The sequence below is a fragment of the Sus scrofa genome, chromosome 14, assembly GCF_000003025.6.
Source record: "Sus scrofa isolate TJ Tabasco breed Duroc chromosome 14, Sscrofa11.1, whole genome shotgun sequence".
Taxonomy (NCBI): domain Eukaryota; kingdom Metazoa; phylum Chordata; class Mammalia; order Artiodactyla; family Suidae; genus Sus; species Sus scrofa.
This window is the reverse complement of record NC_010456.5, coordinates 107,323,523-107,349,029: the sequence shown is the minus strand read 5'-3', so window position 1 is coordinate 107,349,029 and position 25,507 is coordinate 107,323,523. Positions and strand designations below refer to the sequence as shown.

Here is a 25,507-nt window from a genome sequence, read left to right as displayed (position 1 = left end):
TGACTCAGTGGCTGTGGTAAGAAGAAGGGGCAGAATGAGATCAGTGATCGGACATGGGATGAGGAGGGGGAAAAAAAATCCCAAACTGGCAGTTTAATAGGTCACATAAGTTTATCAAAGCTCAAGTAACAAAGAAAACAAGGATACCATTTGCATTTTTAAAATCTACCAAGAGTAATTACTATGTTAAAAAGCATTCAGAAGATATCATCAAACATCAAAACCCTTCTGTTTCGTGGCCTTTCTTGGCTTGACACAACCCCTGCACTTCAACCACACTTATATGTGAAGTAATTGGTAACAGCATAACAGCACAGGGGCTGTGGAGTTTTGAACATTTCACCATTCACATCATCTTGACTATCGCGTTTATACTCTCACCATCATGGGACATTAAAAAGCTCCAGAAGGAGAATTCTATAAAAGGTAAATTTACTTTGATCAGAGGTGAAAAAGAGATGGAGTGGTTACCCCATTCCCTCCATTCTCATTCTTCCCCTCTCAGCTTCCCAAATTATCCCCAAACTTTCTTCTTAGGGAAGAAAAATAGAATCAAGTAATAAAGAAGCATGTGGACATTAGATGGGTTCTCCAAAATAGTCTGCACTTCTCTAAGGACAGGGCATGGGATTAAAACAGCTGAAAGAGGAAGCTGAGGTCCTGCCTCCTCTTTCCCTCTTGCTCAGCAGCTGTAGCTTTCCCAATGCAGAGCTCCCCCTCCAGCTCCTGAGCACAGGCTTGAACTTACTTCAAAGGACTGTAACTGCCTGGGTCTCCAGTCTGCATCCACCCCAAGAACACTGAACCAGTCTGTACCTATCAGACTGAACAGCACAAAACTTGGGAGAAAAAGTTTCAGCAACACCACTATCTATTGCTTCCAAACGAAGGAACAATAGATGAAGTATATAGCACTTCTCCCTTCTTCCCTCCCAAAGGAACCTCAGTTTTGTTCAGATGCCTACCACTCCCCCTGGCAGCCCACACACCTCCCGGAAAGGGGCTGATTGTTCTGCATAATCCTATTCCCTCTCTAGTGACTGGTTCAACAAAGGGACAAAAATGGCCCGTGAGACCCTGGAGGAAATCTGCTGGGGCAAGGATAGGAAAGAAAGAAAGTATTCTCTCTTCTTCCTCAGACCTTGTCCAGCCAATAACAGCAGAACAGAGAGATGGAGAGAACTTGAGTTCTTGAAGCATTTTGAGCTGCTAAAACAACTAACCTTGATCTGATGCTGCATGAGAATTATGTTTGATCCAATTAGAGTCAGGATTTAAATGCTTTGAAGCCAAACCATCCTGATACAACTGATGTGGCAGAAATGTCCTTTTTACTGCCAGCACTCTGGAATCTGGAAAAGAGCTCCTTAAGTACTACCTCAGTTCCTAAAGTTGTAATACTGACAAGCACAGCTTATAACATGCACATATTTTTTGACAAAGAAATTACAAATCTAATACCTAAGGGTCACACACTGCAGCCATGTTCCTACTAAAGCAGAATTTTGAATGTGTTACTCCCCAAACTGCTCAAAAGGTTTACTTATTTAGTTATTTTGTTTCCATAAATATGACAATTTTAATTATCTCATTTTCCTTCCATCCATTCAGGCATTAACCTTAGTATCCAATGAAAATGACTGACAAGGTCCCCACCCTTTGGAGTTCACATCTGGTTAGGGAGATATAAAAACCACAAAAGATGTGTATTCAAATAAGTGACTTTAGGTCACACTAAGTGCTGAGAAGAAATTAAAACCAAGGAATGTGATAGAGTGACTTGCAGCAGAGTTAGGGTAGGGAGATTAGACTGAAGGTCACGAAAGTCTCTCTGAGAAGGTACCATTTGAGCTTAGTCCTGGATGATGAGAAAACACCAGCTATAAGAAGGAGAAAGAACATTCCAGGAAGAGGGAGCAGCAACTGCAAAAGCCTGAGGTAGGAAACAGCTTGATGTGACTCTAATTGTTTCCTTTCCTAATGAGAACACTTGCTAACTCATTACTATCACTGAACGGTTGTTAAGCATACTTTTCCACACTTGCCTGGCTTTTGCAATGATACCCATATTATCACAATTATTCAAGCCTTTTGTCATATTCACCTTATTAAAGATACTATAGGAAAAGGAACTTAGATCTGAGAAGAAGTTTAGGAATTTTCCACACACAATTCTCAAAAGCTGTAGTATCAAAAAATAATGGCTGTTTGTTTCTCATGTCACTGACTAGATTACCGAGAGAGGAAGAATTAAAATACTGTGTTTTCTGTGAACTGTGACAGATAGTTTTCAAAAGCCCTTATCACAGGGAGGAAGCCAAGCTCTTCTTAGAAAGGGGTACCAGACATGGGGGTCCAAGTGGACTTATCTAGGGTGTGCTCACAAACAGGGAACTTCTTCCCAGATGTGACGACTGCTACATTAATGGAAAATTCATAATGACTGTCTTCCCCCAGAAAAGCTCTTCATTTCCCTGGTGGATAACAGAAACGTGGTTTGTATCATACGATGTGAAATGTATTTCAACAAACAATCTCGAGAAACATTTTTACCAAAAATATCTAATGGCAGTGTTGTGTTTGTTTTCCTTCGAATTGTTTCACAATCCGGGAGAATTCAAGACCGCCACTTCTCTCCCGTTCTCCTCCTCTCACATGACAAATGAGAAAGCTTTTCTGTTGGTGAGAAAGGTAGAAACATCAGCTCTTCATCTGACAAAAAGACAAAACTGAAGGAAACCCAAGCTTGGAGAAAACAGACTGATTTCAAGCCAATTAATTATGTCAGAGGCAAAAAAGGTTCATTCTTTTTCATTCTTACAGAAAGAGTCATCATGACCTCCACAGTCAGCATCCTAGTAAAGATTAAAATTATGTAATTCAGGAGTTCCCGTCGTGGCGCAGTGGTTAACGAATCCGACTAGGAACCATGAGGTTGCGGGTTCGGTCCCTGCCCTTGCTCAGCGGGTTAACCATCCGGCGTTGCCGTGAGCTGTGGTGTAGGTTGCAGACGCGGCTTGGATCCTGCGTTGCTGTGGCTCTGGCGTAGGCCAGGGGCTACAGCTCCGATTCAACCCCTAGCCTGGGAACCTCCATATGCTGCAGGAGCGGCCCAAGAAATAGCAACAACAACAACAAAAAACAAAAAACCAAATGTGGACCCAAATATATACTGAAATCAATATATAATAAAATTAGCATTTCAGATCAGTGAGAGAAAAATCTAAAAAAAAAAAAAAAAAAAAAAAAAAAATTATATAATTCGTCCTTAGTCAAAATTCTGCTATACAGGGAAATCCCAGCATCTCTACTTCATGATACCAAAGACGTGTTATCTTAAAATTCTACTCCATTAATAAAAACATGTGACATGTTCGCAGGTGTGGTGGGTTTCAGGCAAAAACAACAACTATATTCAACTTTCCAATTTTTGGATGGTCACATCCAGACCAAGCTTGGCTTGTCAAAAGAGAACAAAATAGCAAATACAGAGACACATACTTAGATTGTTCTCCCACTCCAGGGCTTTAAGATCCTTTCTCAGATACTTCATTCCAGGCCCCTTAGACCCAACCTCTTCAGTCGTAATATACAGCCACCTGTTCCAGTCACCCCCACCTCCTCTACAACAGCCCCTTCTTATTTCCCTAATTCCCTTTCCTTTCAGAATTCATCTTTGCGAGTTCCCGTTATGGCTCAGAGGATTAAGGACCCAACACTGCCTCCGTGAGGATGCGGATTCAACCTCTGGCCTTGCTCAGTGGGTTAAGGATCCGGTGTTGCCACAAGCTGTAGCATAGGTCACAGATGCAGCTCAGTGTTGCCACAGCTGTGGTGTAGGCCTCAGCTGCAGCTCTGATTCAACCCCTGGCCCAATAACTTCCATACACTGCAGGTGCGGATGTAACAAGAATTCATCCTTCATGTGAGTGTAGAATTCCTCCATAATTGACATTCCCATGGCTCTTCCTGAATAAGAATTTAAGGTAGCTTTCTTGTGCTTGCTAGATGAAAGCCTCACTGATCTACCTGGACCTCTCAGCCCTTCAGAAATTTAAGCCCTTCCCATTTACCATTCCAGTAAGCAGATGTGTGTGTCAAGATTAGAATGCCTGACAGTAGGACCACTAGACTAAGTTCCCTAAGTGCAGGGACGTTTTTTTGGCTTGTTCATTGCTCTATTCCTAGTTGAATGAATAAATACATTTTGGATTCTGACATTTTTCAATGTGAGATTTCCTTCAGTTGGAATTCTATTCCCCTCTTTCTTTACCAAACCTTCTTGTCACCTTGAAAACCAAGCTCAGTGAGAGGCTGTGCTCCCCTCTATGTGCTTCAAAGCACAATGTTCCCAGTGCTCCTCTCTTCATGTGCTGCCTAGATATTTAATGGTTTGGCCTAATTCAGTTTGGGAGTTCTATAGTTGTTGCTGTTTCATTCATTGTTCAATCAGCCAGTCAACAATTATTTCTTGAATGAATCATACCATTCACTAGACCCACCCTAGGCTCTGAGCTATAGCAATGAACAGAAACAGATAAATGTCCCCATCCTCACAGTGCTTATATTCTAATTTGAAAGAAAAGATAATAAAAAAGATAAATAAGTAAAATTCAGAATATGTTATGTTACATAATTATGAGTGGTAAGGGGCGAGCAGGAAAAAGGAAAGGTGAAGAAGAATGATGGGGTGATTGGGAAAGACCCAAGATGATGATGTTAAACGTGAAGGGAGTAAGGAGAAAGCATGTGTACTTCTTAGGCAAAAGCATTTAAGGCAACTGGAACTGCATGTGCAAAGGCCCTGGGGTGGAGCAGTGCCTGGCCATGAGGCTAGGGTAGCTGGAGGAGTGATGAAGGAGAAAATAGTAAGAGATGGTCAGGGGAGGTCACTGGGTGCCTTGATTGTAAGGCCTTGCAGGTTCTGGTAAGGGCTTTGCCTTACTTTAAGGGATCTGACTCATTTCTAATCATTTGTATAATTTACACTCAGCACCACAGGAACCATGAAAGACATTTGAAGTCCCGGGAGAGGGAAGGTGTGACCTTTTAGGCAGCACACCCCTGTCTTGTGATGACGTATGGAGGCAACTCCAATCAAGTCAGGTCATAGGACAAACACACAGCCAAGTGTGGACAGAGCATAGCTCTGGTGGAGGAAAGTTTGTGCCGAGACTGGGCTGGGAAGATGGATCCAGGAGTAAGGACCATATCATGACAAGTCTTCTCTATACCTTCTATACTTTCTGGTCTTATTGATGGCTCAGGACATTTTGCCAAGAGATCACCATCAGAAGGGGTTGCCAAGCCAACAGTCATCACGATCCATCAGTAGAAAGGCAGACTCCAAAGATTTCTGAAAGGTGACTCAAGCTAGAGCAGAGTCCAGGGAAGCGCACCTTTGCTCAGTCTCTCTAAGCCTCCAATTCCTTGTGTGCAAAATGGTGGTCATAACAGTACTGACTTCATGGGGTTGCTAGGTAAGTGTCAACGAGCTAACAATACATAACCTACCAAAGAGCCCTCGCTGTATTCCAGATTCTTCTTTCAGTACTTCAAATATAGCTACTAACTAATTCAACCTTCACAACACTCCTGTGAGGTGGTACTGTCATTATCATCTGTATTAGTTTTCCTAGGGCTGCCACACAAATTACCACAAACTTGGTGACCTGAAACAGTAGAAATTTATTCTCTCACAATTCCAGAGGCCAGAAATCCAGAATCGAGGTATCAACAGGGCAAACAGCTCTGGAGTAGATTCCTTTCTTGCCTCCTGGCATTCCCTGGCTTATGGCTACATCACTCCAGTGTCTGCCTCTGTCTGCACATGGCCTTTGCACCTGTGTCTGTGTGTGTCAAATTTCCTTCTTCCCCTTATAAGGACACCAGTCTTTGGATTTAGGGCCCATTCTAAATCCAGAATGATCTCAAGATCCTTAATTACACTTGCAAAGAGTCTATTTCTAAATAAGGTCACAATTATAGCTACTACTGTTATCCCCATTATTGTCACTCTACAGATGAAGAAACTGAGTCACAGAGAGGGTTAAGTAAGATTGCCCAAAGTTACACTGATGTAAATGCTAGGACCAGGAACTAAAGTAAGGCATTCTGGAAAAAAAAAAAAAATGGAATAAATAAATAAATAAATAAATAAATAAAGTAAGGCATTCTGTACCCAGAGGCCAGGCTTTCAGCCACCACCTTACTCTACATCATGAGACTGAGGCTTAGTACAGTGTCTGGTGCATGCTACTAGGGCCAGGTATAGAGCTAATCTTATCATCCATAAGTGAAAACTGACTCACTTTGAAGATTTGGCTGAAGGGATTGTCTGGACTTGTCACTGATGACACCAGACAATGTTAAATTTTTTAAAATACGGACTCTTTCAGTCCCTGATAATCAAAAGCTAGCAGTTAAGAGGCAGAGGCTGGGATTGTGGTTCCCAGGGAGGTTAAGTCATACAGCTTGCAAGTGGCAGAGCAGCGACTGGATCCAAGTCTCCCAACTCCACTCCATGGCCTCAACCACTGCCCAGCATCAGAGACATATAGAAATTACTTGGCTTCACTGCTTCTCAGTTGACACAATGCAAAAGAACTCATCCAAAGTTCTGTTTAAATAAAAAGATCTTATTCTATTTCACACCCCCTCCATATTTTCCCAATTAAAAAATCCAGAGTCAAGTCTGAGAATAAAGCAATTAATTAATTAATTAATTAATTAATTTGGTGGGGCTTTTTCCCTGCCTATTTTTAAGCTGAGGAAGTCAGTATAATGTCAATAAATAGACAAATGCTAAAAATACACTTCAAGGCCTTGATGACCAGTTAAAGGGTGAACAGTAAGGGAGAGAGAGGGAAAACAAGGTGGACACAGACGTGGGAGACACAGGCAAGTAGAGAGAGCCAGAGATTGAGAGGGGAAGGGAGAGGCAGGGGTGGGAATGGAAAGAGAGGTAGAGAAACAGGTTACTGGTCCCATTCACTGATCTCCTGAACCACAGAGAAAGTTACTTGCTTTTATTTCTGATCTTTTGTTTCTGCTCTTTGAAATGTTAATTAGCTGGTTAGTCTCTGTTCATAGCTCTTTAGTTAGAAAAGGGGTGCATTTAACCTAAAAGTAGCCTGGTTAATCCTAAGTGGACCCCTCAGAGGCTCAGCTTTGGGTGGGGAGAGTTCATTGAGTGACCCCCAGCAGTGGAACTGGGGTGCGGGTATAGAACAAGCTCTTCCTGTAAATCAGACTCTGCCAACTCCACACTCTCCACCCCACCTTTCTTCTTGCTATGGACTATTCTCTTCTCAGATTAGCAGCAAGGAACAGACTTTGCACTGGTGGGCCTGACTCTAAAAATGTTAATGACTGCAAAAATCAAATGTCAACAGAAGATCTGGTTGTGGGAAATAAGGAAGCAAAGACATCCTCTTTCCTATCTCTCCTCCTCCTGACTTCCTCCCACCATACTATCTACCTCCTCACCCACACCCCTTCTGCCCTTCCTGAACTCTCTTGCCCATGGATTGCATGGAGCACAATAGGTCTTTGTGGGCACCATGGACCCCATATTCAAGTATAGGGTTGGCAAGGAGGAGGGTTGTTTCCGGCAGAGTGATATCATTGAGACTGCAGACAGGAATTCCCTGTGTCCTAGCCAACAAGTGTAACAATCTCATGTATTGACAGTCTCTGCAATGAACACATTGCTTCTACTAAACAAATCCTCTTCCACATCTGAAATTGAAGAATTGTGCCCTGGAGATTCTACCCATTCTCAAAGCAGCTGCATTTGTCAGCAAGCCTTGGTTATGTGCTGCTGGTAAGAAAGACTGATAAAGTCTGTGCTGGCCGAACATCACTAGTGTGGGGGGTCAGTGTAGGGGTGGGTAAACTGATTCACCCAGGTTTCCCAGCCTTACAGCCCATTGTTTTCTATATCTTGTGTAAGTTCTATTTCTACCTCCTCATTTTTGTACCTATGAGGTGTAAAAGTCAGAAGCAATGTAAAAATAGTTCTGCAGTAAATTATACCATAAAGTTAAACACGACAAATTGAGGAAAATGTTTGTAATAACTATGAAATAGTTGGTTTCCCTAATATACAGTCACTACAAATCATTAAGAAAATAATTAACTCACCTAGTAGAAAAATGGGCAAAGAAAATAAATAGGCAATTAAAAGAAAAAAAAAATTCTCAACATATTAGACGTATTCTAATTAACCTACTTAAAGAAATGTAGTAAATGAAAAACAAGATATCTTCCATAACTTATCAGAATAGCAAAAAATTTTTTAAAGTTTGATACATACATAATATTATTATCTACGCATTAGAATGGCAAAAAAATTACTGACAATACCAAATGTTGGCAAGGATGTAGAGCAACTGGAGCTCTCATATACGGCTGCTGGGGATGTGAAATGGTACAGTCACTTTGGAAAGAGTTTGGTAGTTTCTTATGATGTTAAACATGTCCTTACCACATGACTAGGCAATCCTACTCTTAGGTATTTACCCAAAAATAGTGAAGACATATGTCTACACATGTGAAGAGTGTCTACACAAAAAAATCTGTACCTAAATATTTCTAACAGCTTTATTCATCACCAGAAACTCAAAAGAAAGAACCTAAATGTGCATCAACCAGTGAATGGTCAATGGAATACTATTCTGCAACAAAAAGGGTAAAAACTGCCCATAAATGCAATAACATGAATGAATCTCAAAAGTGTTATGTTAAGTGAAAAAAACCAGACTCAAAAGGCTATGTATGATTTCATTTACAGGATATTCTGGAAAAGGCAAAACTAAGGACAGAAATCAGATCAGTAGGCAGAGGTTCAGGGACAGAGAACTGACTACTAAGGTCCACAAGGGAACTTCCCGAGATGACAGAAACACCCTGGATCTTGATTGTGCTGGTATTTAGAAGGCTACATATATTCGTCAAAATCACAGAACTGTACACCTAGAAAGGGTGAACTCTGCTGAAATTCAATAAATAAATTACATATACCAACAAAAATGTGGGGAAACAGGCATTTATTGAATGTTGGTAGGAGTAAAAATCCATACAACCTCTTTGGTAGGGGGGTCAATTTTGCAAGATCCATCAAAAAGCAAAGCATATATATCCTTTGACCTAATAATTCTACTTGTAGGAATTCAACCTGATAATTCTTATGAAAAGATACATGTATAGGAAAGTTCAATGCAGCATTAATTGTAAGAGCAATACTAAAAACTACTAAAGGTCCATTAACTGAGATCTGGATATATAAATTCTAGTACAGTTATACTTAATACTATGCAAACATGAAGAAGAATGGGCTCTATGAATGTTGGTGCAAACTGTCTTCCAAACATTTTATATTATGGAGTTCCCGCTGTGGCACAATGGGATAATGATCTGGCTTGTTTCTGTGGCTCTGCCAGTTCAATCCCTGGCTCAGCACAGTGGGTTAAAGGATCCAGTATTGCTGTACCTGCAAGCATAAGTCGCAGCTGGGGCTTGGATGAAGTCCCTGTCTGGGGAACTTCCATATGCCACAAGTGCAGCCATAAACAAACAAAAAAATTTATATTGTGAAAAGCAAAATGTGGAACAAGGTGAACAGTATGTTTCCACTGGATAAAGGTATATACATCTCTGGAAGGTTATAGATTCACTAGGCGAACTCACAGGACTCAGCATATAGTCATACTCATGGCTAAGATTTATTATAGTCAAATAATATGAAGCAAAATCAGCAAAGAGAAAAATATGAGACAAAGTCAACCAGATGCAAACTTCCAAGGGTCTTCACCCATTGTAGACCACAAGACATGTTTAATTCTCCAGCAATGAATTATGACAATATATGTGAAATGCTGTCTATCAAAGAAATTCACCAAGGCTTTCACTGGGGGCCAGTCACATAGGCATGTACCATCCAATACACATCAGTTTTCCAGACTCCCAGAGGGAAAGCAGATGCCCAGCACAAACCACATTACCTGCATAAACAGTCCAGACACAGCGAGCCATTCCCTTAATTCTCAGAATGGTGAGAATCCAAAATCCAAGCTCCTAGACACCAGCCAAGGGCCGAGTCTGCAGGCAGCTCCTTCCAAGGATAGAGTCTTAGGCCCGCATGTCAATGCCCGTCTACACTGAGCTAGTCTCAAAGTACTTTACCATGTGAACTTCCTTCCTCCCTCCTGCTTTCCCCTTCCTTCTCCTCTTTCCCTTTCTTTCTTTCTTCCTTATTCTCTGAGCAATTAAAAATTCTTAATAAAAATTCCTAAAAACCCAAAGTCCTTGAGTTTAAGAGAAAGAATGTACAGAGAGTTTCCAGTACGGATTAAAGTGGCCAAAATGCTAGGAACCTGAAAGATGGGCATTAGGTAAATGGAAAGAGGCACGCTGGTGGTTGGATGTCAACTTTGCTAATTCTCTGCCCGCTCTACCACCCTGCCAGCCACCCACCAACTAAATCAGTTCAAGCAGCTTCTCTGGGTCCCTACTCATTCAGTCTTCCCAGATCAATGTCATCGCTTTTGTATTACTTAGTGCAGAATTGTCAGGTCTCACTTGGCCTGGTTCTGGGTGAATTAAAAGCTTTATTTTGAGGGAAATTTGGCACTTCCTCTCAGGCATCCTTGCTGTTATGTACCAGTACAAAGGGGAACAGCTCTCTGGATAAGATGTGATCAAGTTTTTAAATGTCCATGGTAACTCTGTCACAGATTATGTGGTATCTAAGCAGCTCTCTTCAGCAATCAACACAGAGTATCTGCACTTGAGATGTTTTTGTGAGATTGACTTGTATCTAGTTCCTGTCAAGGATGTGACAGATACAACTGCTATTTGGGAGGGACAATCTGGGAGTACCCTAGATTTTTTAAAGCATGTTTTCTGTACTCATTTAGTGAAGTAGGAGGCAGGAGGGGTTAAAGAAAGGTTCCTGGACCTTGGAGAAAGGAGTGTCCTCCTTAGAGCAAAACTAGTAAGATCAACCCATCACAGAAGAGAGCAGCTCTTGCCAAAACTGCCCACATTTTTAAAAAAGGTATGTTCAGTCTTGTGACTTGTGATTTTTCTCAAATCCAGAGGGCAGCTTTGGTGTTCTATTCAATTTTGAATGCCGAATGAAGAAAAGTGTGTGAATATGGTGAGGCAGAGTCATCTGCATGAAGTTAAAAGGCAACTAGCACAGTATGTGGGGAGAAGGTGTCCTGGCTCACAGCCTCAAGTGCGCCACTTCCCTGAAAGCTCTTTCTCTATAGTGAGCAAGAATAACTCCTCTAGCAATGATGGCTAAAATAGTTGAAAATTTTTTATAAAAATTCCTACAAATCCAAAGACTCTGGGAAATGCAAGAACTGAAGAGGAAAATTTTACTCCACTTTCTGGGAAAAACTTTGTTGCCTAGAACTGACCTCTGAGAAGGCCGCCTTTGGTAGATACATCTTCAGGGATGGGATAGCTAAGTGAGATAACAAAGACACTACTGGGCCCACCCACCACCAGGTCCCTCAGGACTGGGTGGAGAAAGGCCACTTCCTCTCTTTTTTGAGTTTTATATGGCACTGGTATATAACTTGCCTTCAACCCTCTCCCTCCAGCATTCTCAGTGAGCTGACCTACGCCAGTTCTCAAGATTTGACTTTCTCTCTTGCACTCTATGCATTCCTAAACTTCACCTTCCCACAACCCATCCGTTCCTTGACCTACCATACCATTCCACTACAGCCACTCACACAAGTATCCAATGGATGCTTTTCAGTATTTACATTTCCTAGAGAATTTGATACTGTTAACTTCTAACTACATAAACTCTGTCCTTTCTTGGCTCCCATAACACAAGGCTCTTCTAACAGTCCTCCTACTTCTCCAACTCTTACTTTGCTGACAGCTTTTCTCACCATACCCTTTAAATAGGAATGTCCCACGGTGTTCATTCTTGGAAACTTGGCTCATGTCACTTCATACACATATACTCAGCTGAATGGTGATAACTCCCTAAACTTTATTGGGATAACTCCCTGATCTGTATCTACAATCCAGGACTTTCTCTCGAACTCCAAATTTATCATTCTAGTCATCTACTGAAAATATTTGTTTTGATGTTCTATAGCCAAAATCACCATGTCTAATGAAAATATCTAAAAGAAATTTTCTTTCCCACCCTAATTGATCTGCATAATCTGCTTGATGAAGGTCACCACTGTGCCCCCAGTCTCCCTAGAATCCCCCTTCACCTTCTAATCAAACTTTAAGAGTTTACTGAATCTACCCACTAAATAGCTCCCAAATCCTTTCATTTATTTATTTCTTGCCTGGACTCCTATAATAGCTTTTGTAGAGGCCTCCCCACATCTAAGCTCCTCCCCTTCTAATCCACCTCTACTTGAAACTAATATGATCATCCTAAAAATGCAAACCCGATTACATGACCCCACCAGTGTGAACTTCTTCAATTATTTCAATGTGTCTCAAAATAAAAGTTAAACTCTTAACAATTTTCAGACCATGTCCCCATAAACTTCAGGTATAGTTAAGGTGCTAGTCTCTATATTGGTCCTTCTTTTTTATATCTTCATATCTTATACAATATTCTTTCTTTCTTCTACATGAATCATTCTTCTTTCCTCCTTTCTTTTTCTTTTTCTACCTTATGAAGAAATTGAAGCTGAGGATTATCAGTTTAACAAGTCACCACTTCCAGGAGGTCTGAAAGCCTTTTGCCCTTCCTCCAATGATGGATTAAATACCCTCCTTTGCATCTGTCTCATGGTATCCCTCCCACAGTGTTATAATGGCCTTTAACCTTTGTCAGTCTCCTCTATGAGACCCGAGCATCTCGAGAACACTGTGTACCTTTTTATATCTCTAAAAGCCAGCAAAAGGTCTGGTCTATGTCAGTATTCCTTATGTCAGTTGAATAAATGAATGAATAAGATTGATTTGAAATTTTAGCACACAATGTTTTCCATCAAGAAACAGGGAGATTTATTTGATTATTCCAAATGTGTTTTAACTTCTCAACTCTATGGTTCTGACTATTTTTAGTGAGCTGCCAGGCAACTTGACTTCAGTTTGCATGTACTGTAGGAAGCTAAAAGACAGATGTTTAGGCAGTAAATCCCAAATCTGGGTCCTAGAGCTTAGTCATAAACTCCATGGAATATATTCTCACTGAATTACCAAGGATAATAGACTCAAATGATATGTTTATAATAGAAGGAACTACACATTTAGCCTGAGCTTTTAAGCAAGCATGGTTAACTATATTGTCTCTGAAAGTAAGTCATTCTGATTAAAGAGAAGTAGTATGATTAGGTAATAATGTATCTATTTCCTTGTTAATGATTATATAATTATATTGTAGGATAGACCCTCACCCCTGCCTTTTAACTAGCTGTGTGATTTAGGCAGGTTACTTAACTTTTCTAAATCTTCATTTTTTTAGGCTAAAATTTTAGAAACATCCTTCACTTACTTTGAGAAATTGATGTGAAGAGGCAGTGAGCTTTGTATGAAAAGAATTGTTAGAGTGATCCCAACCAGCCCCATGGCTTCAGTTACTGCTGTCCATGTGTGGGAAATACTCTAAACTATATTTTGTCCAGACATATGTATTATCGACCTTCCAGCTGTCCCCTTGACCTTGCCACTTGGTCACAGGCACCTCAAACCTATTCTGCACAAATAGAATTCATGCTTTCCCTTTCCTTTCAAATCTGTTCCTTGTCTAACTTTCCAAAGCTCAGTGTCCATAGCTCAGTACACATCTCTACTACTCATCCAGTTGTGAACCCCCCACGACAAGAGCATCACCCTCCCTCCCTCACCTTTGTCCTTCACAGCCAAGCAGCCTGCTCATCCAGCAAATGTTACTGAGCGTCCATAGATTGTCAAGTCCTTGGATTCCATCTCCCAAAGACTCTGACACCCACACATCCTCCTCCATTATCCTGCCACCCTCTTAGTTCAACCACGACCACCTCCCACAATAGGCTCCTAAATGGTCTCCCCACATCCAATCTTGCCTTTTAACAATTTGCTTTTCACACTGCAGCCAGAGTGACCTTTTTGAATTCTCTGAACGATCCAATTACCCACTAGTTACCTAAAACACTTCATAGCTTCCCATTACTTTAGAATAAAGACCACAACCATTCATGTAACCCATGGGGCCTGCTTGTTCTGCCCCTTCCTGGGTTTCCAGTCTCTCTTATCACCACCCCTCCCTTACTCTTTGCCTCCTTCCAGCCCTTGGTTCACATTTCTTCCCCTGCCACAGGGCCCTAACACATTTTTTTTTTTTCATTCTCCTAAAACATTCTCCTCCCACTCTCTTTGCATTCCACGCAGGCTTCAGAGCCCAAGTGAAAGTCACTTCCTCAAGGATGCCTCAGAGGCCCCTTCCATAAACCTCCACACTGATTGGCTCCTCACAGCTCTCTAAACTTTTTCTTCCTATCACTTAAGGCTATTGTAATAAATTAGCTACATGCTTACATCTTCCACCTCATCGGACATTCTTGATTCTCGCTGCACACTAGAGTCACTGGAGAATTTGGTGAAGATACCAACCTCGGAGTCCCCGCCCAGGCTAATTAATTAGAATCACTGAGGTGGAGCCCGGGCCTTGCTATTTCTTAATGGCTCCCTGATACATCTAATATGCAGCCAAGGTTGGGAACTACTGCTCCAGAGGGCAAGGACCATGCCTGCTTACCCACAACTTCATCTCTAGCCAAGCACACAGCAGTGTCTGCACACAATAGGCACTCAGTTAATGCTAACTGTATCTATGATTGTTGTTGTTGTTGTAGTCAAGTATGGTTATGATTAAGATTTTTTTTTCTTCACATTTTTGGCATCTGTGATTCTTTACCACATAACTCCAACTGTGTAGCAGCCAAATCATCTTTTTAAAATTCAGCAAGTTTCTATTTTCCTGGCAACATAGAGCTTTAATTAAAGACTACCCACTAGACAAAATAGTTTCACAACAAGCTACTTCTTCAAGGTGAAACAAGATACAAAGAAACAAAAAAATGTATTTTTAAAAAACTCAATTTGTATCTTATACTTCCTTTCTATGTAGGTGTGTATTAGTAATTATGCTCATTTGAACAGGAACTTTCTAGTTTTGTAATGACATGAGTTAATTGGATTGACCAGCACTTTGTCATTCTGATTCGATTTGATTTTACTTTTCTCTGTTAGCAGTTTTTCTCTCCTGTCACATAACCTATTTTACTAAGCAAATGTCAACCTCCCTCCCCCAGCCTGGCTCAGTGGTAATAGCTGAAGTTTCTTCAGCTTGTAGTTTTCCTGTTCAGCTCTGACAGTGGCTCTGTACAACTCCTTTAGAGGATCTTCTAAAGACACAGATTCTATGACCCAGTTTTCAACCATATACCTTCTAAGAATCACCTGGAAGGCTTGTTAAAACAAAAATTGGTGAACCCCATCCTCAGAGATTCTGATTCAGCATGTCTGTGGTGAGGCCAAAGAATTTGCATTTCTAACAAGTTTCCAGGTAATGATGCTGCTGCTGGCCCAGGGTCCACACTTTGAAAACCACTGCTACCTCCCACGTGATGACTAAATAGAAGTCATGAGGGCTTTTAGGGGTACAGTGGGTGAAGACTACCCAACTTATTCTCTACATTTAATGCACAACTATGGGCCTTTCTCCCATGATTTCAGAGGGATTTTCTCTGTGCTATTTTTGTAAACAACTCAACAGATTCCACCCATATGTCTCTTTTTATAAGAGATTATGTAGGTCCATGGGGGCAGCATGCCTCCAGTTTGTTCCTAATAAACAATTTCCTGAGCCACCTCCAGGCTCCTTTTCAAAATCAGTCCTGGATCACCATCCCTGAAGCCAGCCTACTTTGTGAAGCTGCCTTCGGAACTGTTTTACACAGGGGTGGGAGTGAGGCTGAAAAAGCAGTGAAGAAATCGCCAAGAAGCTCTTCAAAGAAACAAGCTTCAAAATCACTCTAGGAAGTTTCAGCAGGGGTTGGTGGGGAGAGATGAGGTAAGAGATTCCAAGATATCCCAAAGGAAGCTTCTGAGCCCCACACCAGCACACTGGCAAGATGCCAGGCAGCAAGCAAGACACTATCACTGGAAAAATCGGCTAGTGTAAACTTGAGTTTAAACCTTAGCGGTTGCTCACCATGCCAATGTGTACAATCAGATGTACAGATAAAACTTCTTCACTCTCCAAGGGGAGTGACTCGGACAACAAAAGGTTTCTGTGCTGCCCTAATTTAGGGGCTGTTGGGGGCATCCTTAGGGTGCCTGGGACCATTCTTGTTTTTGCATGTCTTAAGACCTCAGTCTTTTCAGTCCCACTCTCTTCCCCTTGTACCATTCTCACTCAGCCTCACTGCTACCTTCTCTACAACCTCACAGGCTCCCTCTCTTCTAAGCTTCACTCTCTCCTGGTAGTCTCTGGCACTTTAAACAGTTCTCTTTCCTTCCCTGAGCTCATTTTTGTGCCTGATTTCAGCATCATCCTCAGACTTTCCACCATTCCAATTTTTTAAATACCTCATGAAAGTGATTTATCTTTTTCAGATCAAAAAAAAATCCTCAAAGTTGAAAGGATCTTAGAGCTCAAGTACCTCAAGGTTCCTAGCCCTGACTACACAACAGAATCACTCAGGACTTCTTCCAGTCCTATCCAAAGCAATCACATCAGAATCTCTAGGGACACAGCCCAGGTACTGGTCATTCTTAAAGTCCTTCAGGTGATTCTAAGGTATAGCCAAGGTTTCAAACTTCTTCCAAGTGGCAAACCCACTTCTACAGAATTCTTGAAAGATGGGTATTTAATCCCTGCAGTAAACTTCTCCACTGACGGGGACATAAGTGCATGTCCGTATAGTCCTGGTCATTGCCAAACATCTGTAATTGTTAGGGAGCTCTTATATTTTTATTTACGTTTTATTGAGGTATAGTTGATTTACAATATTGTTTCAATTTCTACTGTAGAGCAAAGTGATTAATTATATATGTATGCACTCTTTTTTATATAATCTTTTCCATTATGGTTTATCATAGCACATTGAATATAGTTCTCTATACTGTAGGACCTTATTGTTTATCCCTTCCATGAATAATAGCTTACATCTGCTAACCCCAACCTCCCACTTCATCTCTCCCCCAACTCCCTCCCCCCTGGCAACCACAAGTCTGTTCTCCTTGTCAGGTAGGAAGCTCTCATCTTGTTTCAACTTTTATTACATTCTAACTTAAACCCATTGAGTCCAATGAGCTATGAAGCAATGCAGAGTACATCTACTTCTTGGGCTTTATTAAAACATTTTTTTTCTAATTTTCAAAACCAGCCAGTATATAAATCTCATCCTCAAGTTTCCTTATTTGTGAGGCTAAATAATCCCAGTTCCATTAACCATTCTCTACATATAATGCTTGTCAGATTTCACGTCACTCTAAGCACCCTCCACTTGATGTCCCCCAGTTTGTTAATATCCCTCTCAAAACTGCTTTGAACTGAGGATGACACTCAGATATAGTAGAATTATTACATATTTGATATAGAAATTTAACTTTAATTGACACCACCTAATGAAACTAGTTATTTTAGATATTCATCCTCAGAATTATGGTCCAGTAAAACCTACAGGTCTTTTTCACATGGACTATCTACAAGTCAGGATTCACACATTGTATGTATAAATTTATGGTTCCAGCCCATCTTTCCAGCTTGGCAATAAGTGATACACTGCACAGTGTATTACTTTCACATAATACACTGCACTCTGAGTAAAAGCCATGTATTGTTGGCAAATGTGCTATTCTCTGTTTTCATCAAAATCATTGATAAAATGTGCCCTGTAAGATGGGGACCAGGACAGACCCTTGTGGTATCCTCCTCTACACCCTTTCCTCGATGTGGATTCCATTTGTTGACATGATTTAGCCATGATTCACACTAATACTTATCCTCTTAGTTCATTCTTATCCAGTCCACATTTCTCCAGCTTATCTTTAAGCATATCATGAAAGACTTTGTTATATATATGTCTTATACTTGTTATGTATCTTTTCTCATACTCATCTTTCTCATACTTTTCTCATCCTTACTTACAAGTACAATTATATATCTGGGATTTGCTGTAAAAAAAAAAAAAGAAAAAAGAAAATCCAGTACCAGCAACAAAAAGACTTGGTGAAGCGAGGGTAATAGAGCAAACAAGAATCTCAGAACACATATTGATAATTATTGAAGATGAGTAATAGGTTCATAGAAGTTTATTACACTATACACTACACTTTCTGTTTCTGTTCAAAATTTTCTATAACTAAAAAATTTTGTGAACTTCTTGCTGAAATAAAATACAATATTTCTATAAATTTGAGAGACTGCCAGAATTTATTACCTCTAGCACCCTCCTACACATCTTCCAAATTGGGATAATTTGATATGATTTGATTTAGTAAATCCATGCCAGTTTTAAGTGATTGGTGGCTTTTTTTCTAGGTGCTAACAAATCTTCCATATTTATTTTAAGATTTTGACAAGAATCAATCTTATGGAATTTCCTAAATCTATTCTCTTCCATATTTTATGATTTAGATGACTAAACTCTGAGAATTAAAAGAACGTCATCTCTGTAATGTTCTTTAAACCCACTTAGCAAAGTCAGAGGCTCTCTTAACAACTTCCCATCTGTTTCAAAGACTTCTTAATGATGCATATTTTAGTTCAAACTGATTGGACTGCATTTTCCTAGACTGAAGCAAAACAGAAGTTCAGAGGTACCAATTCCTTTGTAAAATCCATTATCATTGTGAATCTGCTTTCCTGTTCATGTTCTCACACTGAACCACAACCAAAATAACATTATTTGTTATCTTTAGCATTTTTTCTTGCATGCCTCATCTCCTAGTGATACTTAGCCCAAGTGACACTACTTTTAAAAGAATCCTCCTAGCTTCTAAACGTTCTTCTCAATTACTTGCCATTTTTTTTCTCTATTGTGCAAATAGCTGGGAAAACCCATTTTATTTTGCAAAAGTAATGGTCACCATAGAAATTTTTAGAAAATAGAAAAATACATTTAAAAAAACCCATCCATAATTTCTGAGCTCCTTATCAAACTCCCTCTAGTCAAATGAATGTTTTAAATGCCTTTTACTTTTCTTATCCATTAAGATTACTTATGATTACATAACCAGATTTCTCATCTATCTGGTTATTTCATTTTTAGACTCTTAATCTTTTTGAGCCATATTCTTTAGCAAATCTGGCCATGTGATCTCACCTATCATCTTTCTGATTTTTTTTAAATATCTGCCTTTTTAAAAACTGAGGCCATGGGTCTGGTTGCTTTACATTTCTCTCTTTCAAGATTATTAACGTCCAAATGAACTAGTCATTTCTCCTACATTCTTAACTGTAATCTTTCTTCTGAATCAAAATTAAATCAAGGAAGAAAGGCACTAATTATATTCCTCTAACTGCAAGGAAAATCAAGAATTTTGCACACATTCTATTTTTGAAAAATTATATTTCCAATAACTGTCTAGATAAAGTTATAATGTTTAAAAATTTCATACAGGGCTGGGGTGGGGGTGATGGAGAAAAGTGTTGCCAACATCTTTTGTGACCTTCTTTCAGTCCAAGCTCTACAGTAAGGACTTTATTGAGTTTTTTTTTACTTTAATAATCTTAAATTCCCTGAATGTTAAGTACTGTTTTAGTCCCTGTTTCACAGATAAGAAAAATGCAAATGAAAAATACAACTTCTCCAAGATAAGGCGGTAGAATATCTTTGAAATACTAATAATTTGCATATCCAATGTACAATGTACTGTATCCTTCAATTGAGATATTCCATTGATAGTCTATTTTGCTTTTGTCTTTGCTTTGTAATTTGTAGTAGAAGCACTTCATCCAAAGCCACTTCTTGACTGGGGTGGTTTATCTTATTCTCACACAACAATCTACTGTGGCCAAGATCATAAGGTCACAGAACATGAAGGTCAGCCACAGAAACCCAACCTAGTAACTTATGAGACAGAAACCATCTGTTGCAGCTTTTCTCAGATAGCTATGGAAATTGGCTATGCTATGTCCCACTCCTAAAACATCTATGTCTTCAATAAGATTTCATGACCCTTAATTAATTAGGAGGCCCATCCTTCTGAGCTCTTTGTAACATGTAGAGCTTCATGTTTACGTAAAGTAGAAGAAAACTTTCAATAGGTTAATTATTTTTCGCCTTTTTTTTTTTTTGTCTTTTACCATGACATATGGAGGTTCCTAGGCTGGGAGTCGAATCAGAGCTGTAGCTGCTGGCCTACGCCAGCCACAGCAACATGGGATCTGAGCCGAATCTGCAACCTACACCACAGCTCACAGCAACACTGGATCCTTAACCCACTGAGCAAGGCCAGGGATCAAACCTGCATCCTCATGGATACTAGTCAGATTCATTTCCACTGATCCACAATGGGAACTCCTATTTTTCTTTATTTATAAGATTTTTATTTTTTTATTATTATTATAGTTGATTTACAATGTTCTGTCAATTTCTGCTGTACAGCAAAGTGACAGAGTCATACATACATACATATATATATATATCTTCCTTTTCTCACATTATCCTCCATCATGTTCCATCACAAGTGACTAGATATAGTTCCCTGTGCTATAACAGCAGGATCTCATTACTAATTTTGACTTTAAAAAAAGGAAGATGGTCAAATAAAACTTGGAACATTAGGCTGATCAAATTTCCCTAGAAGTTGTATCATGAATCATAGATTTAGTCTCTTTTTTTCTCTCTCAGCTATTTTCCTGGAAATTAACATAGCTTATTATGCTTCACACTTGAAAATGCAAAGTCCATAACCCAGGACCTTTCTGTGGTTCATTCTAATGTTGGTAGCTCACCTAAATCAAAAAACAAAAGCTAGAAGTTACTAGATCTGGGATCCTAAGTCACATTCTCAGCCTTTGTTTTCTCAACTATAAAATGAGGATTAATGGTAATACCTACTTGATGAGGTTGTTAAGAGGATTAAATTTAATTGAATAATGTATAAGTAACTGTCATATGAATTGTAAATTAAATGGTTATGATGAATATTATAATGATGATTATAGTTCACAAGGCCGTAACTTCATTTGTAATCAATGCATAAAATCAAATACACAAATGCCCAAGTAACTAGAGGGTTTTTACACCTATAAATGGTGTTGAAAATTTTTTAAATTTCCCAAATTTCCAGGGTTCCTCTTTTTCCCATGATAGAAAAGTCTAGGTCAAATGTCACTTCATTCTAGGATTCCTGTCACTTCAGCATTTCCTGATACTTTTCCTCCCTGGATTTGGTGTTTAAGGAACCAGCTTTTGCTGCTGACAATAGGCAGGGGGAGCCAGAATCTAGGCTGGGCTTGGCTTGGTGGTTACCAGTTCTGAGTTGCCCTCTTCCTTGAGGAGCAACATTAGGCTCAGGTTCTAGAATCAGGGTTTACTTTCTCAGGCAAAGAAGGGGGATGCAGTAGGGAGGCTAGGAAACCCACACGCTCTTCCTCTCCTGATGATCCTGACTGACCCTTTCTCCAGGTTTATCTTTCAGGGCAATATGGAGGTCCTTGGATTCAAAGTACCCTCTACCTTCCACTGCTTCTCACTCAACTGATTTCCAATTTGGGAGAGTTAAAGAAGAAATATGTCTGGTGAAGGGAGTTGTATGGTCCTTCACACCTTAAATTGCTGAGATGGACTGTGTTCCCAAAACCTGGCTGGGGCAAAGCCTAACAGAAAGGAGTTTGGAAGCAGTATAGAAAAGGGAGGGGTAAATCACCCCTGGGATGGTTTGGAGGCAAAGGGCTTTAGGCAGCTTCCAGGCATGGGACAGCAGGGTGGAAGGACATATGGGGTGAGCAGGTAGAAGAGAGGTTCAGAAATGAGGCCCTCTGACAGCACATCTACTTTACCAGCACCCAGTTTTACCCAGGGCCCACCCCCGTCTCCTTCCCACCTCCTCAGGTGAAAAGACTAGGGGTCTAGACCAGAAAAGCTCCAGTCACCGTCATAATCATCTTCTTCATCATTTGTTATGTGCTTGCTGGGTACCAGGCACTGTGCTAAGCACTTTACATGCATTATTCATGAAATCCTCCAACATTGTAGATATCATTAGTCCGTTTTGCACTTGAGGACAACGGGGGATGGTCAGAGTAATGTTCTCATACTGAATGCAGAGCTGGAATCCGAACATAAGGCTGTCTGACACTAACATGCTCTTAATTATTAGGAGGAACCAACACTCCACTTTTCTATCCCTCCCACCCCCACCTACCATCTACCCACTTCTTTCAGCCAAGCATACCAATTTACATAGCTATCCTCTGAGAAAAGCTGCAACAGATGGTTTCTGTCTCATAAGTTGTTAGGTTGGGTTTCTGTGGCTGACCTTCATGTTCTGTGACCTTATGATCTTGGCCACAGTAGATTGTTCCAGCAACTGCTGCATGGGCCAAAGCCTGGGTTAGGCTTGTATGATCTCATTTAACATTCATAACAAAACTATAAACTAAGTACTAATATTAATCCCATTTTACAGGTGAGAAAACTGACACTCAGAGAAGTTACCAACCTAAGGTCATACAGCTAGTAAGAGGCAGAACTAGGATTCAAAGTCAATCCATCTGAATATGTTCATCATCTGCTGGTAGAAAGTCCATCTGCTTTACCTTCTTGCTTTTTTTTTCTTGGCTGTGCCCATGGCATGTGGAAGTTCCCCAGGCCAAAGATCAAACCCCATCCACAGTAGTGACCCAAGCCACTGCAGCGACAACACCAGATCCGTAACTGGCTGTACCACAAGGGAACACTTACTCTCTCTCCTTCTTTTGGGAAGATCAATAGAGTTGGCCTGGAACAAGAGACCCTCTTGAAATCAATTTGTGACAACAGAGGGGAGCTGTCCCAGTCACTGCATCAGCTGCTGCAGACAGAAAACAGGATCAGAAAAGAGCTGAATTTTGCCATGGAAGAGTAGAGGGAGAGCTTTCAGAGTGGCTAACTAGTCACATGAGCTGGTGCTATGTTCTCATCAAAGGGGCTTCCACTCCAGCTGATATGCAGCAATAGAGCCTGTTACCTGTGTTTTCTAACTTCTCCATATGGGCTTGTCGTGTAATAGAACCCAGTCCTTGTCACCTGTGCCTCACACATCCACACTCCCTTAAGCTTAAATTCCCTGCAACACACACCCTCTCCCAGTCTGGCCTGACTGCGGAGCGGAATAGTGAGAGCCTTGGAGCCTTGCAGCCCCTGGTGCTTGAATCTTACCCCAACCCCAGCGTCTAACTTCGCTTCCTCTTCCAACAAGTAACCCTCTTCCCTCATTCTTCATTGTCTGCCAGCTCTAGGAGAAGGAGCACTGAGGCCTAGGGGTACTTTCCAACAGGCCCTCAGTGTTGTGGGTGTCCATCAAATGTTTCCTAGGGAAACAGCAAGTCAGATACAGTATATAACTCAGAAGGCCATACAGGTATTGGCCTCTAGAATTTACACTTCCTGGGCCTACCAGGGTTTTGAGGTGGCTGGGGAGTAAAGCAAGAATCTTTTCCCAGGCCTTTACCCCTACCGTTAGCCTCCACTCTCTACATGAGATATCAGAGCTCACAGGAGCCCCATGTCCCTGAGGTTGCCCAGAGCTGCTAGTGAGAGTCAGTGCTGGAAATGCTGGCAGCAAGACATGTGATACATTTTTAGTGCTCCCATGAAGTCTGTCTATTCAAAGGAACTTGTATTCGTAAGCAGCTGATGCGACATCTTTAGATGTCACACATGATGGGCTGATCCAAGAAAAATCCAGGAATACAAAAATGCAAGATTTCTTGGCTTCAGTGTTTCACCCCTTTGATAGCCTGTCCTTGGACAATTTGCAAAATGGTATTTCCTGATATTTCCTAAAAAAACAAAAAAACACACTGAACAAGAAAATCTCTGTTATATAAAGTATCCCACCACATTCCTCCCTCAGGAAGGAGGATATAGTAATCAAAAACGGACAAAAAGAAAAAATTTCACTAGGAACCTATAGGGGTTTTTTTTATTTTTATTTTTTTGGAAACTGTATTTTTTACCCACATCTTCTACTTCCCTCTGCCCCTCTTCCAGGGCCTCCTGCTATTCTATTTCTTGGTCACCAAATTGTCCCATCTCTAAATCTGTTCCTCCTTTCCATAATAAGTAATACCTAGAAACAGAGTTCCCAAGGCAACTACAAATATTTGTTATTCTTTCTGCCATGTGACTTGCCCTCAAAATAAACTCAGATGTTTTTCCTATCATCAAAATGCCCGGAAGAATGTAAATGGACATTGTTTTTTTTACACATACCTATAAAATAGAGAACACACAATGCTACTTAAGCAAAATTTCTAGGAATACTGTGAAAGTTCTAAAATAGAAGATAATATAAAAACTGGGTGTGTTAGGAGATTGTTCTGTGTTTAAAATGGAACAAGTTGGAGTCGTGGTGCAGCGGAAATGAATCTGACTAGGAACCATGAGGTGGCAGGTTCGATCCCTGGCCTCGCTCAGTGGGTTAAGGATCCAGCATTGCTATGATCTATGGCATAGGTCACAGATGCAGCTCGGATCCTGTGTTGCTGTGGCTGTGGTGTAGGTCAGCAGCTATAGCTCTGATTCAACCCCTAACCTGGGAATTTCCATATGCCACGGTGTGGCCCTAAAAAGACAAAATAAAATAAATAGGGAATTCCCATCATGGCGAGGTGGTTAACGAATCCGACTAGGAACCATGAGGTTGCGGGTTCGGTCCCTGTCCTTGCTTAGTGGGTTAACGATCCGGCGTTGCTGTGAGCTGTGGTGTAGGTTGCAGACGCGGCTCGGATCCCAAGTTGCTGGCTGTGGTGCAGGCCTGCGGCTACAGCTCCGATTAGACCCCTAGCCTGGGAATCTCCATATGCCGCGGGAGCGGCCCAAGAAATAGCAAAAAAAAGACAAAAAAATAAATAAATAAGTAAAATAAATAAAATGGAACAAGCAAAAAGAAAGCTTAGGGGAAAAGGATTAGAACAAGCAGAAGCACATAAACTTACATGCACCCAGACAAGTAGAATTTGTTTTCCTTTTTTAGAAAGGAGGAGCACATTTGAAAAGAGAAGAGTGCACATTTGCTCTGAGGTCTTCTAGTCAGTCAAGGTTTAGCCTCTTTCCTTTGAAATGCCCCCTTGATGTGCCAGCCAAGGACCCCAGAGCCCTCCATTTGAAGTTCACAGTACTTAAAACCAATTTACAAAGACTTGCTTTCTGCTCTTGTGTGACTCTAGCATGGTTGAGCTTTCAGGAATTATGGATAAAGTCTCCATTTAAGGCTCCAACATAGTAATGACCCCACTACACAAATCATTGTGAATTATGGAGCTTCCAAATCCAAAGAGGTTCAGCAAATGGCAGAGTTACAATATCAA

The 25,507-nt window shown here is 40.6% G+C and overlaps 1 protein-coding gene across 5 annotated transcripts in view; it reads right to left on the bottom strand.

The window, feature by feature from the left end:
• The window catches only part of ENTPD1 (ectonucleoside triphosphate diphosphohydrolase 1), a 127,378-nt gene that overhangs the window by 41,894 nt on the left and 59,977 nt on the right, over window positions 1-25,507 (bottom strand). The window contains exon 1 of one of the 5 annotated variants that reach the window (XM_013983585.2): window positions 22,899-23,007. The gene's annotated coding sequence lies outside the window, so the exon portion shown is untranslated. 5 annotated transcript variants of the gene reach the window in all.